We start from the raw sequence: 14,582 nt of genomic DNA, 5'->3' as shown, positions 1-14,582 counted from the left end.
CCCTCTCCAGCCTTCCACAAACGTTGGGCAGGGACACCACTCCTACCCCCTGGCTAATACCACTCCATGGACCCAACCTCCATGACTTGATCTCACTTCCCTTTAAACTCTGTTCTAGTTCTAGCCTTCACAGCCTCCTGCAGCAAGGAGTTCCACAGGTTGACTCTTTGCTTTGTGAAGAACAACATTCTGTTACTAGTTTGAACCTTGCTACCCATTCCTTTCCTTTGGTGTCCTCTAGTCCTTCTTTATGGGAACTAATGAAGAACTTTTCTGTATGCACCCTCTCCACCCAACTCCTGCTTTTAGAGACCTCTATCCTGTCCCCCTCCGTCTCCTCTTTTCTAAGCTGAAAAGTCCCAGTCTCTTTAGCCTCTCTTCATATGGGACCTGTTCCCAACCCCTGATCATTTTAGTTGCCCTCCCCTCTCCTAGCCTCTCTTTTCCGCTCTCCCACCTCCTTTTCCCAGTCTCCCCCAGTTTTGTTCAATAAAGACAGATTCCATTTTGGAAGACACGTTATCTTTATTTTGTACATCAAGAAGAGGGGCTAGGGAAGGGTAAGTGGAAGGAGGTGAGGGAGGAATGGGGCACGAGCCCCCGATGGGGAGGACTGGGCTGGCTCTGCGGGCTTCTGAGGGTGGAAGCACTCCTGCAGCCCCCAATTGCCCCCTCTCCCCAGATGGCAGCCTGCGGCAAGTGCAGCCGGGCTGATGGCCGAGTGCTGTGATGTGCCCAGTGTGGGTAGTCTGGGCAATCCAAGCCAGGGCTGCTTTGCAAGCGGGGCACCCCTGAGAACTGTCTGTCCGAGGTGGGGGTCGGGACCCTTTAAGCACAGCCCTTGGCTAGCCTGAGACAGCATCTCCACGCTCTAAGTCCTCCTCTGATGCCCTGCCGGCACTACTTCCAGCCATCCTTAACCCCGGTTCAGGGTCCACTTAATGTGGACATGCTAGTTCGAATTAGCAAAATGCTAATTCGAACTAGTTTTTTAGTCTGGATCCGTTAGTTCGAATTAGCTTAATTCGAATTAACTAATTCGAACAAAGTTAGTTCGAATTAGCGCTGTAGTGTAGACATACCCATAGGGAATCTATAGCAGACTAAGAACATGAACCAGGGTCTTCCGAGTCTTAGGTTAACACCCTCAGGCCGTGTCCAGACTCAGGGGTTTTTTCGGGAAAAGTAGCCTTTTCCCGAAAAAACTTCCCCTGCGTCCAGACTCAAGCCGTGTTCTTTCGAAATTATTTCGAAAGAACGCGGCTTTTCTTTCGATGGCGGTAAACCTCGTTTCACGAGGAAGAACGCCTTCCTTCGAAAGTTCCTCTTTCGAAGGAAGGCGTTCTTCAATGTAAAGAGGCCGTCTTCGAAAGAGAGCATCCAGACTCGCTGGGTGCTCTCTTTCGAAAAAGCGGATTTCTCTTTCGAAAGATCCGCCTGCAGTCTAGACGCGATCTTTCGAAAGAGGCTCTTTCGAAAGAAGCCTGCAGTCTAGACATAGCCTAACTGCTATCCCTCTCTCTTCCATCCCATTCAGAATGCAGCAGTTGGAATCACATTAATCCCGGATACAAAGACTCGTACACTTCTTCTTTTGAATCTGCATTGGCTTTCAAATCCCTGCTTTAAAACTCTCTTTTCTTAGAAAATCCACAAACTCTAATTTACATCAACTAAAAGTACTATTACAAACCAATATCCAGATGATGCTCTCAAATAGGAACTTCTGCTCTGTTTTGTGTTTTCTGAGTACTAGAAGACCCTGAAGGAAATGTTTGTGGTTTTTTGCTGGATCTCATACCAATAGCACCAAACCAGAAAGACCAGATGAGCCATAGCCCTCACACTTTTTGTAAGTGAATGGCCCTGTCCACTCTTCTCTAAGGTCCATGCTGCTTCCTTTCCCTCCTTTTCTCCCCAAGACCTAAATCCACAGCCCATGGAGTTGGCAGGCATCTGTTTTTTTTTTTTTTACCAGAATGCCCAGTTGCAAAGGCACGTTGGCAGCACTGACTAGCATTGGTGACCAAGCAGTTAAAAGTCCAGTCAGCAGCACAGTGGGGCTAAGGCAGGCTCCTTGCTGCCGTGGCTCTGTATGGCACCCAGAACCAGGGGCATGTCCATGCTCCAGCTCCTATGCATAGGGAGGTGTGACGAAGTGAGCAGAGGCATGGCCTCATAGAAGGCCTGGTGCTGGGGCAGGGTCTCAGGGCAGAGAGCAAACAAGGCTGCTCTGTTTTGTGCAAGTTGAAGGTTGGTCACCCTACCAGCCAGAGCAGTGTGAACGCCAGCAAGGGAGGGGAACCCAGGCAGTTGTGGGAGCTGTGCAAGAGGGATGATATCAGGCCCCAGACTGTGTTCTCATCCCCTGGGCTCCCTGCCCAGCCCAGGGAAGGTGGAAGGTCTGTGTGATCTACCCACAACTGATGGCTAAGATTTCCAATTTTGGCAGGAAGTATTTCTGGAGGTTTTATTGAATCACATCATCTTTAATTAGGTGTTATCTTTTATTCCTGGAGAGTCCAGGGCAATCGTGGAAAGCTGGCAACTCTACTGCCCATGTGGCTCTCTTAGCGGGGTCTTGGAGCCCCAACTTAGCATGGTAACAGCCATGCAAGCAGTGGTGGGGAGCGACAGTGGATCATTCACATGCGCTGTATGGAGGGCCTGAGGGGGCATGGTCTGCTGGCTGCTCTCCTCAGGCCTCCTGCACAGTATCCAGATGAAGAGTGTGCCATTGTTCTTATCATGGCCAGACAGAGGCTCCAATGCAACGCCCAGGCCATAGCTGGGTTGGGGAGAGCGACATGGGCATCAGTTATTCCGATCTATCTGTATGCCTCGTGGAACGAGGTGTACAGATAGATCGGAATGGCTACATAGTTCGAACTATCTAGCCCGTGCCGCGTGTAGCCGCGCGGCATGGGGTTCGAACAAGCCGGCTTTTAAAAATGGCGGAGCCGGCTTTATGCTAATGAAGCCCGGGAAATTCAAATCCCGGGCTTCATTAGCAAGTTCGGTATGCATACATTACCCCCCTAGTTCGAACTAGGGGGGTAGTATAGACATACCCTCAGTGACTTAGGAATAAGCTAGTGTACTATAAGGTAAGTTACAGGGGCACATTTACTTAACTATGATTGGAGATTCTTAGATGTAATTTCTGTTATAGTAGAAGAGAATCACATCTGTAATTCCCCACATACTGCTATAAAATGTTACTCCATTGTCTTAATCCTCTGATGGTATTTTTACACACCTCCTCTCACAAAATAATGGTTTGTTTTCATTTGTTCCAGAAAGTGACCTTGTAATTAAAACTGTTGACCAAATAAATGAGATCCTTGTGGTGTCTTAATATTTCAAAATCTCTAACAACAATGAAATATTAACTCAAGTAAATGGGAATAATTTGGGAACATTGTTTTTATTCCCCCAGTTAAAATATAGGATTAAATATTTAAATCTGTTTAAATCGATGGAGATCCACTGAAGTAAATGGAGTCAAGAAAGCTATAATTCTAGCCAGTTCAGGATATGGCCCATAACTTAAGAAGTAAATGTCTATGGTAAAATATTAAGTACTAAATAAAGTGAGGAAAAGTTTAAATTCATTCCCTTTGTTAATTTGTCTGTCACTTTTATTGTAAGAGTGAGGAAATAGCTCTTTACCACAGCCTCAACATGTCAAACTAATTCGCTTCCTTATAATCCTCCTAATGTTCACTAACTTCTCAATAGTATGGCTGACCTAAAATCCATTCCCTGAAATATAAGAGCCCTACTTCCTTGGATGCTAGAAGCAATAAATGCAATCAATACTTAAAAATTAGTTGAACTTGCCCTGACAGTGTCTTGGGCTTTTGTCACCTGACAGTGCATTTAACCATTTCCAGAACAAACCTAGAAAGAAATTAGTGGTGGCACATAGCCTTTTCTTGGCACATTTATTTCTCTTGCTTTAATTTTGTTCCAGCTCAAAATCAATATTTGCTCAAATCAGTTTTCAGGCAACAACAAATAAAATCTCTTTTCTCCTTCTCATTCTCTATCACTTATCGAGATCTCTCTCATTATTTTCTAGTGATGCTTGTGTTCCATTTTAAAACTGTTGCTCTAAAGTGAAGGCACAAGACAAAATGAACTAATAATAATTGTTGGGAAAGTGAATTTAGTTTTCATGGAAGGGGCTTCGTTAAGGGACATGAAGACAGATTCAAGAGCACAAGTACAAGTAACGCAGACACTGTCCATTCAAAGCCGAAGGGGATTGTTACTCTGTGCAGGCAGTTTAAGAGTAAATGGATACTGTAGCCAAATTATCATAATGAATTACACCTTGCCATTCAGCAGGAATCATGCACCTATGAACTCTCATGACTGCTCCTCACCTACCCTCAGGGTAGAATTTCAGACAGCAGAAGAGAACAGCAAGGTAGAAAATGGTCACCATTATCTCAGAATATGTCTACGCCACAACGTTATTTCGAAATAGCTTATTTCGAAATAACGCATCTACACACAAAATGCATTTCAAAATAGCATTTTGCTATTTCGAAATAGCGTGTCCACACTGAGTGGACTCTGAATTGCATTAAAGCCTGGCCGGAACCAGTTCCAGAAGGGCACCAGGTCAGGACTTGCTTTGTGGGGCTGCTGCCTGAGGCTATCTGAGATCTGTGCTTAAAGGGACACCCCCTCCCCCCGCCACCCCGGACAGCCAAGACTCAGGTTTCTCTAGCTGCTTGTCTACCTCGATGAGAGACAGCAAAGCATTTTGTCTCTACGTCCTCTGGTTGCCCTCTCTTGGGACACCACAGCACTCAGCAACATGGAGCTGGAGCTGCTCCAGTACTTCTCGTGGACACGTTGTTGCGAGCCTGACTGCACTTTCTGCAGGCTGCCATCCAGGAGGTCCATCGAGGGGCTGTCAGTATCCAGGAGGCCCTGCGGGAGAGCTTCTACCCTGAGGAGCACTAAGAGCCTCCCTGGTCTGCCCCACTGGGGGCTTATGCCTCATTCCTCCCTCATGTCCTTCCACTTACCCCTCCCTAAGCCCCCTTCCTGATGTCAAATAAAATACATGTATTTTCATGAACACAAACTCTCTTTATTTAACAAAACTGGTTGCAGGGGGAATGAAACTCTGGTGAGAATGGGGAAAGGAGGAGGGAGAGAGAAGGAGAGAGGATGGGAGAGGGAAGGGGAGTACCTGGAAGGAGGGACTGGAAGGGGAAGCAAGGAGAAGATGAGGGAGGGGAAGCTCAAGGGTCAGTGTTGGGGGTCTCGCGGGACCAACTTGATTGTCATGCAAACCTGCTCCTGGATTCGCATGTGGCCTTTGGTGGCCAGGCTGGCTGCTATCCGGCCATAGTCGGCTGTGTTCTTCAGTCTAGTGCGGAGATCATGGACATTGGGGGTATCCCCCCCAAACCTGAATAAAGTCCGTGATCTCTGCCCTGGACCAGGAAAGCTCCCGCCTTCTCTGGGCCCTGGCAGGCTGCTGGGAGCTGGCAGACTGCTCCTGGGGAGCGGTGGAGGGTTGGCTGCCAGTGGCTTGCTGGGTCATGTTTTGGGGACACTGGGTCAGGGGCAGGGACTGCTGGCTCTGGGCTGGCAGGCTTGGAGCTGGCACAGGCACTGTGGCCAGGGTCTACTCCTTTAGGGGCTCCGGGTGTTCTTGGTTGAGGCCGGAGTGGCCACCAGGGCACCCTGGGAAGGCTGGAGGCCCCCTAATTCGAAATAAGTGTCTACACAGCACTTATTTCAAACAAGCTATTTCGCATTTATTTTGAAATAGCAGTTTGGCTCTGTAGACGCTAGGAAACTTATTTCAAAATAAGGGCTGTTATTTTGAAACTAGCCAATTAGCCCATCATAAGACGGGATTTTCAGGTCTCTCCTCCATGTTGGTCTTCTCTCCTGAGTCGCGTCTCTCGCTCCGTGTCTCTCTCTCTCTCTCTCTCTTCTCCTCCTCCTCCTGCCTCTCACTCGGGGGACCGCGGAGCCCAAATGGTTGCTTGCGCCACTTGCTCCCACAGCTGAGTGGTCAGAAGTCAGCTGAGCCCCACTGCGGGAGGTGAATGGGGGTGGGGCAGTGACGTTCACAGCCGGGGGTGGGACCTGGAGCTGCTGTCACATGGCCGCACGTCACCGCCCCACCCCCCTTTGCCTCCTGCCATGGTGCTCAGCTCACTTCTGTGCTGCTCAGCTGGGCCACTGCAGGGGAGCAAGAGGCTGTTTGGGCTCCCCCGCGGTAGCCCGGCAGAGCGGCACTGAAGTCAGCCGAGTGCCACAGTGGGAGGTGAAGGGGGGCGCGAAGGGGGTGCTGGTGACATACACAGCCAGGCCCCACCACCTGGCCATGTACGTCACCGCCCTGCCCCCCTTCCCGTGCTGCATGGGGACCGCGGCGTCTAAACGGCCACTTGCTCCCCCGTGGCGGCCTGGCTGAGTGGTGCAGAAGTCAGCCGAGCGCCATGGCAGGAGGCGAAGGACATGACTCAGGCAACAGCGCTGCCTGGAGGGAACAGCCAGGGAGGCAACAGCGCCACCCAGAGGGAACAGCCAGCATTTCAGCGTTACAGAGTCACAGACATTGTTATATATATAACAACTTTGCCATGTAGACATACCCTCACTTACTTACTCCCTGTAAGCCCCACTTCACCTAGAATTGAAAAAAAAGTTATCTACTTATACTACACAATTCACCTTGGATTTAGCTTTGACATGCTACTTGGCTTTCCAGATCTGAAGAAGATCTCTGTGTAAGCTCAAAAGCTTGTCTCCCTCACCAACAGCAAGTGTTCCAATAAAAGATATGTCCTAACCCATCTTGTCCCAGAAAAAGCAACAGGCAACCAGGCAATCTCTGTCTCACCCTCAGAGAATGTACATGTGCAACAGTTCCAGAGACATGCATCTGACGAAGTGGGTCTTTGCTCACGTAAGCTTATGCCCCTATACATCCATTAGTCTATAAGGTGCTACAGGACTCCTTGTCACAGTTCCGGAGAGGCTCCTATAGGATCAGGGGAAGTAGAAAGATAGAGAAACTATCCCCACATCAACCAGGGCCTTGTTTTTTGGAAAGTGCTGCCTTTTGAAAAATCAAGCCTCTCTAAGGATGTGTCTAGAAAGTACCCTTCTGTCGGAATAAGCTACACAATTTGTGCTTATTCCAAGTCTAGGTTGAAAGAGCTTATTTTGAAATTTAAATTTCAAAATAAGGCACTATTCCAACAAATCCGTGAGGGTAGCATGGAACAAGGGTTACAGGGACACTGGAATAGCATGCCCTCTATTTTGGGAAATAGCGAGAGTCTTTAAAGACACAGCGTTGCTATTTCAGGATACTTCCAGTATCCCAAAATAGCACTGCAGTCTAGACGTACCTTAAGGGATCTCAAATTGGATGCCCAGGAACTAAATCTAAAAATCATGAATCACTTGTGAAATGTTAGGCCATGATGTTTGGCTGTCCCTTTCAGATATCTATACTTGGAAATAGGTCCACAATAAAATGATGTGATTGTGTAATTCAGCTTCAACACAACGTATGCCTGCAGTTTATGCATCATATATTAACACCTATAACCTTCAAAATGTTTCTGGTCCTTACACAGTTTGAAATTTATTACCTAAACTACTGGACTGTGACTAGTTTGTATTAATTTCTTCCTTAGTACTTTCCTAAAGATCAATAACATTGTAGGTACACAGAATTAAATTAAACATTTACTTCCCACAATCCAGCTTTTCCAGTAGAAAACAAGCAGTAAATCCATTCAGTTTCTTACCAACATTATCCCCCATGGCTGTATTTGTAATATATTAAACTGAATCTGCAGAGCATGCCCTATCATAGGCTGTGTCCCTGGGTTGGAAATGAATGAAGAACTGTTGCTTTTTACAAAGTGCTCTCCTCATCACTTAATAAATCATAGGTTGTTAAGGTTTCACTCTTTTAAAATGATGAATTCAATAGCTGGTAATGATTCCATATCACACACTGTGACACAAATCTTACTGGCCTTCTCCCCTGGAGGACAGTAGGCCACTTGACAGCAGCATTAGAATAGATGGTTCAGGATACAAGGTATCCCATGGCCCTTTCTCCTGAAGTGACCTTTGCTCCTCAGGGATTCCTTCTATGCCACTGCACAGCAGGTTATGAGCCTTGGCTGTGACTGTGAAGCCATGACTATGCATTGTTAGAAAAGAACAGGTTACCCAGAGGCAGATGGGATAGAAAGACACCTTTATTGCAGATACTTGTTCTGCTTTGGATCCCCCCAAACCTTGGGATCCGAGTGAACAAGTTCTTTTGTATCTTAGTATGTAAATACACGTATCAATTACATCACCTTTTAAGCCCTAATTGAATAATGTTAACACCCCTACAATGCATAACCATGTGGTGAATATAATTATGCTTGCCCTTCTTTACAACTTTTTAGCAAGCAGTTCTCATACCATAAAACTCCTTAAATCATCAGTTCACTGGGGGGGGAAGGAGATGTGACCCTGAATATGTTTCAGAGCAAATGGGAATGGATAAAGGGGTAGAGAGATACTATTTGTTTAACACGTAGAACATTCATTAAAAATTGCATCCTTGGTACAGCTATGTACTTATCTATTTCACACAAGCAGGAAAGGAGGAAAAGATGTCTACAAATCAATAGGATCAGTGCCCGCCCATGCTGTTTCCCAATCACCCAGACCCCTTATTTACCTCCTACATACCCCAACATCACCACCAAACAGACCGCTGCACAGACGTGTACAGCTGGGATTTGGAGGTTAGAGTAAAAGTTCTCTTGATTCCAAAGTCTTAATGCGGGTAAAGGACTCAATCAAGTCTATTTGTCTAAGTTAGCCATCTATAAAATGGGCAGTAGTAATAATCGTCACTAGTACATACCTCATACTTATACCCACGTTTCATGTAAGAATTAGCTATCACTGTACAAGATCTCTACTTGACAAAGTGTAACCTAAGGGTATGTCTACACTGCAAGGCTATTTCGGGATACTGGATAGCTACCCTGCATCTACACAAGCTGTCCATTATTCAAAATATTTTTTGAAATAATGGGCACACTATTTTGCTATCCCTGTAAACCTCATTGCATGATGGATCGAAATAGTGCTTTATTTCAAAATATGGCGCCATGTAGACGTGCCAAATTTCAAATTGCAAAATAAATTTGAAATAAGATATGCAAATTTTGTATTTTATTTCGAGTTTAGGGTACAGTGTAGCCACACTCTAAAAGTTGGCAATTAGGCCAACTTTGTCAGGACATTTTAGTATAACTATAGCAGGAGCATTCACCACAGATGAGAGGGATATCTTGGTCTTTTTACTGTGTGTGACCCTTTAATCTAGCCACCTCTTCTTCCTACGAGATCTCCTGCTTCTCTCAGACCCTTATTTGCAAACTCCTCTCCTATTTCTGTCCTGGTAACCTCACTAGCTCTTTTGTCCATGCCCCTTCTCACACCCTCTCTTATTACTTAAATATTAGAGCTGTTACATTGACTGAAATAATACAAAAAGAGAAATTGGGGAGGGGATTGCGTTACTATTTCCTGCATTACAGAAAATAGGCAAGGTACATTAAACAAAACAGGAGCCAAATCCCAACCCTGAAACGCTTAAAATATAGATACATAATTAGTTGCAGTGAAATTAATGAACAGAACGCTGCATCATAATATTTAAACATGAAAGGGAGAATTAAGGGTCAGCTGCTACGGTGAAACATTATGTGCAGTTGATAGAAATGCAGTTGGAATCCTTTTTTTTTTTTTTTGTCAAAATCTGACCTTTCTTATGAACTATAAGAGAGTAGTTTTCTGTTGTTTTGATGAAAAGTTGGAAATTGAAAGCAAATATTTTTATGTTAAACATGTTTGGTTTCTCAGTATTATATATTTTTCAGGTTTTCTGAACCAGACCATTTTATTTGTATTTATTTGACAGAAACCAAATAGATAAACATTTTCAGCTTTCATGGTTTATCAAAACATTCAAGCTGTGTCTACACAGCACCCCTTTTCCGGAAAAGGGATGCAGATTAGACACATCGTTATTGCAAATGAAGCGGGGATTTAAATATCCCCCGCTTCATTTGTATAAACATGGCTGCCGCTTTTTTCCGGCTCGGGGCTTTGCCGGAAAAAAGCACCAGTCTAGACAGGTATCTTTCGGAAAATAAAGCCTTTTCCGAAAGATCCCTTATTCCTCTTAAAATCAGGATCTTTCGGAAAAGGCTTTATTTTCCGAAAGATCCCCATCTAGACTGGCACTTTTTTCCGGAAAAAGCCCCGAGCCGGAAAAAAGCGGCAGCCATGTTTATACAAATGAAGCGGGGGATATTTAAATCCCCGCTTCATTTGCAATAACTATGTGTCTAATCTGCATCCCTTTTCCGGAAAAGGGGTGCAGTGTAGACACAGCCTCACTGTAGATATAATAAATAATCAAAATAGCCAGAGAAAAATTGCAGTTTTCTACCTACAATAGTAGGATGATCCATGTTCAATATGACTGAAATTCATTGCCCACATTTTGCACTGATTTTCCCAACCCAATAAAAATCATTGAGGCTGCACACACATAAAATAGAGCTCATTCAGGCTCTCTCGTTAGGTCATAGTTTATGCAGTACTGTTCCTGATCCATTATTAAAAATGTTCAACGTCCTCCATCTGGTGCACAAAGCTTGTAAAATGTGGAAGGTCATGAAATGAGTGAAGATTTAATTATACATGTAAAATCATCATCTTTGTGGGCCATGAAGCTACTGTGTCTTATTATAGAATGAGCTACCTGTCCAAGTAAGCCTGAGCAGGTAATTACATCAGTTCAACTGTTTCTCCAGGTTGTTTCTCAAGATGGTTGCCTCCTTTCAAAAAAGATAAAATAAAATATGAAAAAGTACAGATGGAAAAAATGATTAGGGGTAAAGAACAGCTTTCGTATGAGGAGAATTTAAAGACTGGGATTAGAAAAGAAATGGCTTAGAGAGGATATGATTGAGGTCTATAAAATCATGAATGGTGCTGGAAACCCAAGTGAATTGTGCTGGAAACCCCTTCATACAACACAAGTGGCAGGGGACACCAAATGCAATGAATAGGCAGCAGGTTTAAAACAAACAAAAGGAAGTATTTCTTTACACAACACATAGTCAACCTGGCCACTGTCAGAAGGCAGAATACTGTAGTTGATAAACCATTGGTCTGACCCAGAATGACCTAATCGTGTTCCTAATAATATCATCACAGTTTAGCTACAGACAGTAAAAAGATTTTCTTATTAGTCAAAATATTCCTGTCCATTCTTTTTAAGTTCTTTGTGTGTTTTTTGGTTAACTTTGAATAGCATGGGTAAAACACACTAATTAGCAAATGACCATAGTATAAAAAGTAAAGAAGGAAGCCCCTATATGCTGTTGAAAATAAAGAATATTCTCCTGGGTACTCACATAGGATAATTCAATTGTGCACTGAAATTTTTGGTAGAGAAATATTTGATAGCAAACTATAAGGTCAAAAGACTTCCTTGGTATCTCCTAGCTGTCTAAATCCACTATGTATGGAAATTACCACACAATGTTGGTGTGGTATTATTTATCCTGCTTCATACATATAACAAGAGGTAATATCAAAGTAGCTCAGCATACTTTCCTCTGATAAATGTAATACTTAAAGGAGAGTTAATATGTCACAAAAGATGAGGGTTAAATCCATCAGAGATCCAACAACCAGACCTTATAGCTCTCATAACCAACCAGCCATTATTGCTCCCATGAGAGAGGATTGATGGCACACAAAAATTCTTGAAGACACACATAAGTGTTCTTTTATCGATCAACAAACATATTGCAGTAAACAAACTCAAAATAGAAAATGTCATGCTTTTGGTGGGAAGACTGTTAACTTTCTAAAGAAATTAGTGGCCTTACCTCACAGGCAGTTTACATTACTGTTAGAAGATGTTTTCTCTGTTTTTCCAGTACTATGGTGGCAATTTAGCATTCAGAAATGAGATGACAGCCTTGGATTTGTTTCATCGAGATCTCTGCAATTACAGCCCTCGCTGTAGTAGAAAAGATCCCAAGAATGTTATTTCTCAAATTCAGAGTATGGCAGTTCAGCAGTTTTTGAAACACATCACAAGAGACCTAAAAGAGCTAAGTGCTCACCTGTAAGGCTCGTGTAACCTAACAACAGATATTACACATTTACAGTCTCCAGGCAAAGCTTGTCACTTTCAAGAAAGATATTTTTTGCCAAAGAAAATCACTTCTCATTGTTGTGCCTCCTTTCATCTGCACAAGATTCCATCTCAGAATCTCCACAACTTATTTCAAAGTTTGAATCTCATTGTCCTATTCTTTTTTAGTCATAGCGCTGGAAACTCTCTGGCCCTATATATCATGCTTCTGTGCCTCACAATCTGAATTACAAAATATTGGTCTAACTTTTTAAAAGATTTTCAAATTGGAGGTCTCGGTTTTTGGATGCTCCTCTAATGTACATTTAAAGGCACATAATTTTCTGAAACTGCTGAGTGCCTGTCCTCTGAAGCGTCCCAGGTTGGGCAGCCCAAAACAAGCATTTGGCATTCCTGAAATTTTAGGTTGTGCAGCCTTTGTACTTCAGCTACATAACACAAACTCCCACAAAGGGACCAACCAAAATTAGAGGAAAAATTCTTAGTGTGAATTACATTAGGAGAAAGAAATGCTCTTTATGTATTTCCAGTTTCAAACAGCAATATGGTCCCTACAATGGAGCACCCAGAAAGCTAAGCTCAAAAAGTTTGTGTATATTAGCAAATATGCTTCCTGAGGTTACTCTGACTCATTTGCAAAACAAACACAGAACTATCAAGGGTAAGATCCACAATATTTGACAAGTAGATCTTAGAGTACTTGTTCCTTTTGGGATTGACTGTGCTATTTACTTTAAGCATTCATATTTCATCTACTGTATTTTTCATGGTTTTCTGAAGAGAATAGAAATAACAGTGGAATTCTTGCTCCAAAAGGATCAACATGCTCTTATTCATTATTTATTTGTCTTTAGAATAAAGCCCATGTTGATTGCAATGTGGGAAAGGGGCCACAAAGCAAATATAAGAATGCATTATTTGTAATTGAAAGATTACTATGTGAAATGAATCATGTTTACCAATATACCACAGTAGAAATAAGACATAGTGTAATGGTTTCCTGTGGACTCCAAAGTTAATTTTATTTGTTCACTGCTCTTACTTCTTCACTGCCCATGTTTTCAGTGATCACTGGCCTCGTATTTTTCTTTTTTTTAAATATTTTTATTATTTTTGTTTTAAAGACCTACTATTAAACCCCCATACACAATTAGTCTCATCAATCTCAATGAGGAAACTTGGCAAAACACTTAAGCACATGATTAGTTTTGTACAAGCAGGTAAATTCCAATGGAAGTTCAGCATATTCTTAAACATGTTGTGCTAAACAGGAATGGTTTGCTGAATCTGGACCTACTCATATGAATAAGTGTTGGCAAAATCAGGCATTTTGTTTGGAACTAATAGGCTTTGATTTAGCAAAGTTTTTAAGCTTCTACTTAAAATTAAACCCATCCTTAAATACTTTTCTGAATCAGGACTTAGGAGGATGACTGAAAATTTACAATTGCTGTAAAAGCTATCACTTTATTATTACCAACATACATTAGAGAAATGCAAGTGAAATCAAACCATTTCCAGTATAACCAATAGTCATGTCCCAACTCTTTACCAAAATAGTTAAAGACAAATCTTGGCCTTATGGAATTTATAATACAGGCCTGATCAATAAACCAGTGCATTGTTTGACTGTCTATGTCTAGATTCATCTCTGAAGGGAATGTGTGCCAACCACTAATGAAAAAAAAAAGCCAATAAAAGGGACTGTAATGTAAATGACAAATCCATCTATTTTTATTAACTCAAAGCTCATAATATCTTTAACTAAACCAGTTTTCAAACAACTGAATTATGTTCAGCATACCATCTGCCAAGATATCAGATTAAGCAGCATAGCAGAACAATGTAATGTAAGCAGAGCTGTAACAAGGTTATGAATGGTGGGCAAAAACAGAATATTTTGATCACGACATGATTTCTATATGCTGAATTTGAGCCTCCGTGTCTTATTACATTGTCCACTGTCACCCTGGTGACAATAATAAACACTTATGTAGTAGCATTGTTATCCAGCCCATTTAGAACACTGATAATCCATATACTGTAATACCCAATGGATTTTCCATATTTTATGGGCTAGTACTAGATCACTGTTCAAACTCATTCTTCATCTTGCGCCAAAGTGCACATATTTGGCTTGTTTAGAGGAGCATCCCTTCAAAAAATTGAAAATCCTAACAGATGGCAAAAGACTGTATACGTACAATAGTCAATTGATTGTGTAACTTCACAGTCAAAACACAATAATTGTTCCATAACCTCTTTCTAAATTCAACAATATTTTATGCTTTCAGTATGCATCAGGATAGTTATGTGAAATGCTCATAAT

Source organism: Pelodiscus sinensis, chromosome 6, assembly GCF_049634645.1.
Source record: "Pelodiscus sinensis isolate JC-2024 chromosome 6, ASM4963464v1, whole genome shotgun sequence".
Lineage (NCBI taxonomy): Eukaryota > Metazoa > Chordata > Testudines > Trionychidae > Pelodiscus > Pelodiscus sinensis.
Note: the sequence above shows the minus strand (reverse complement) of the source record.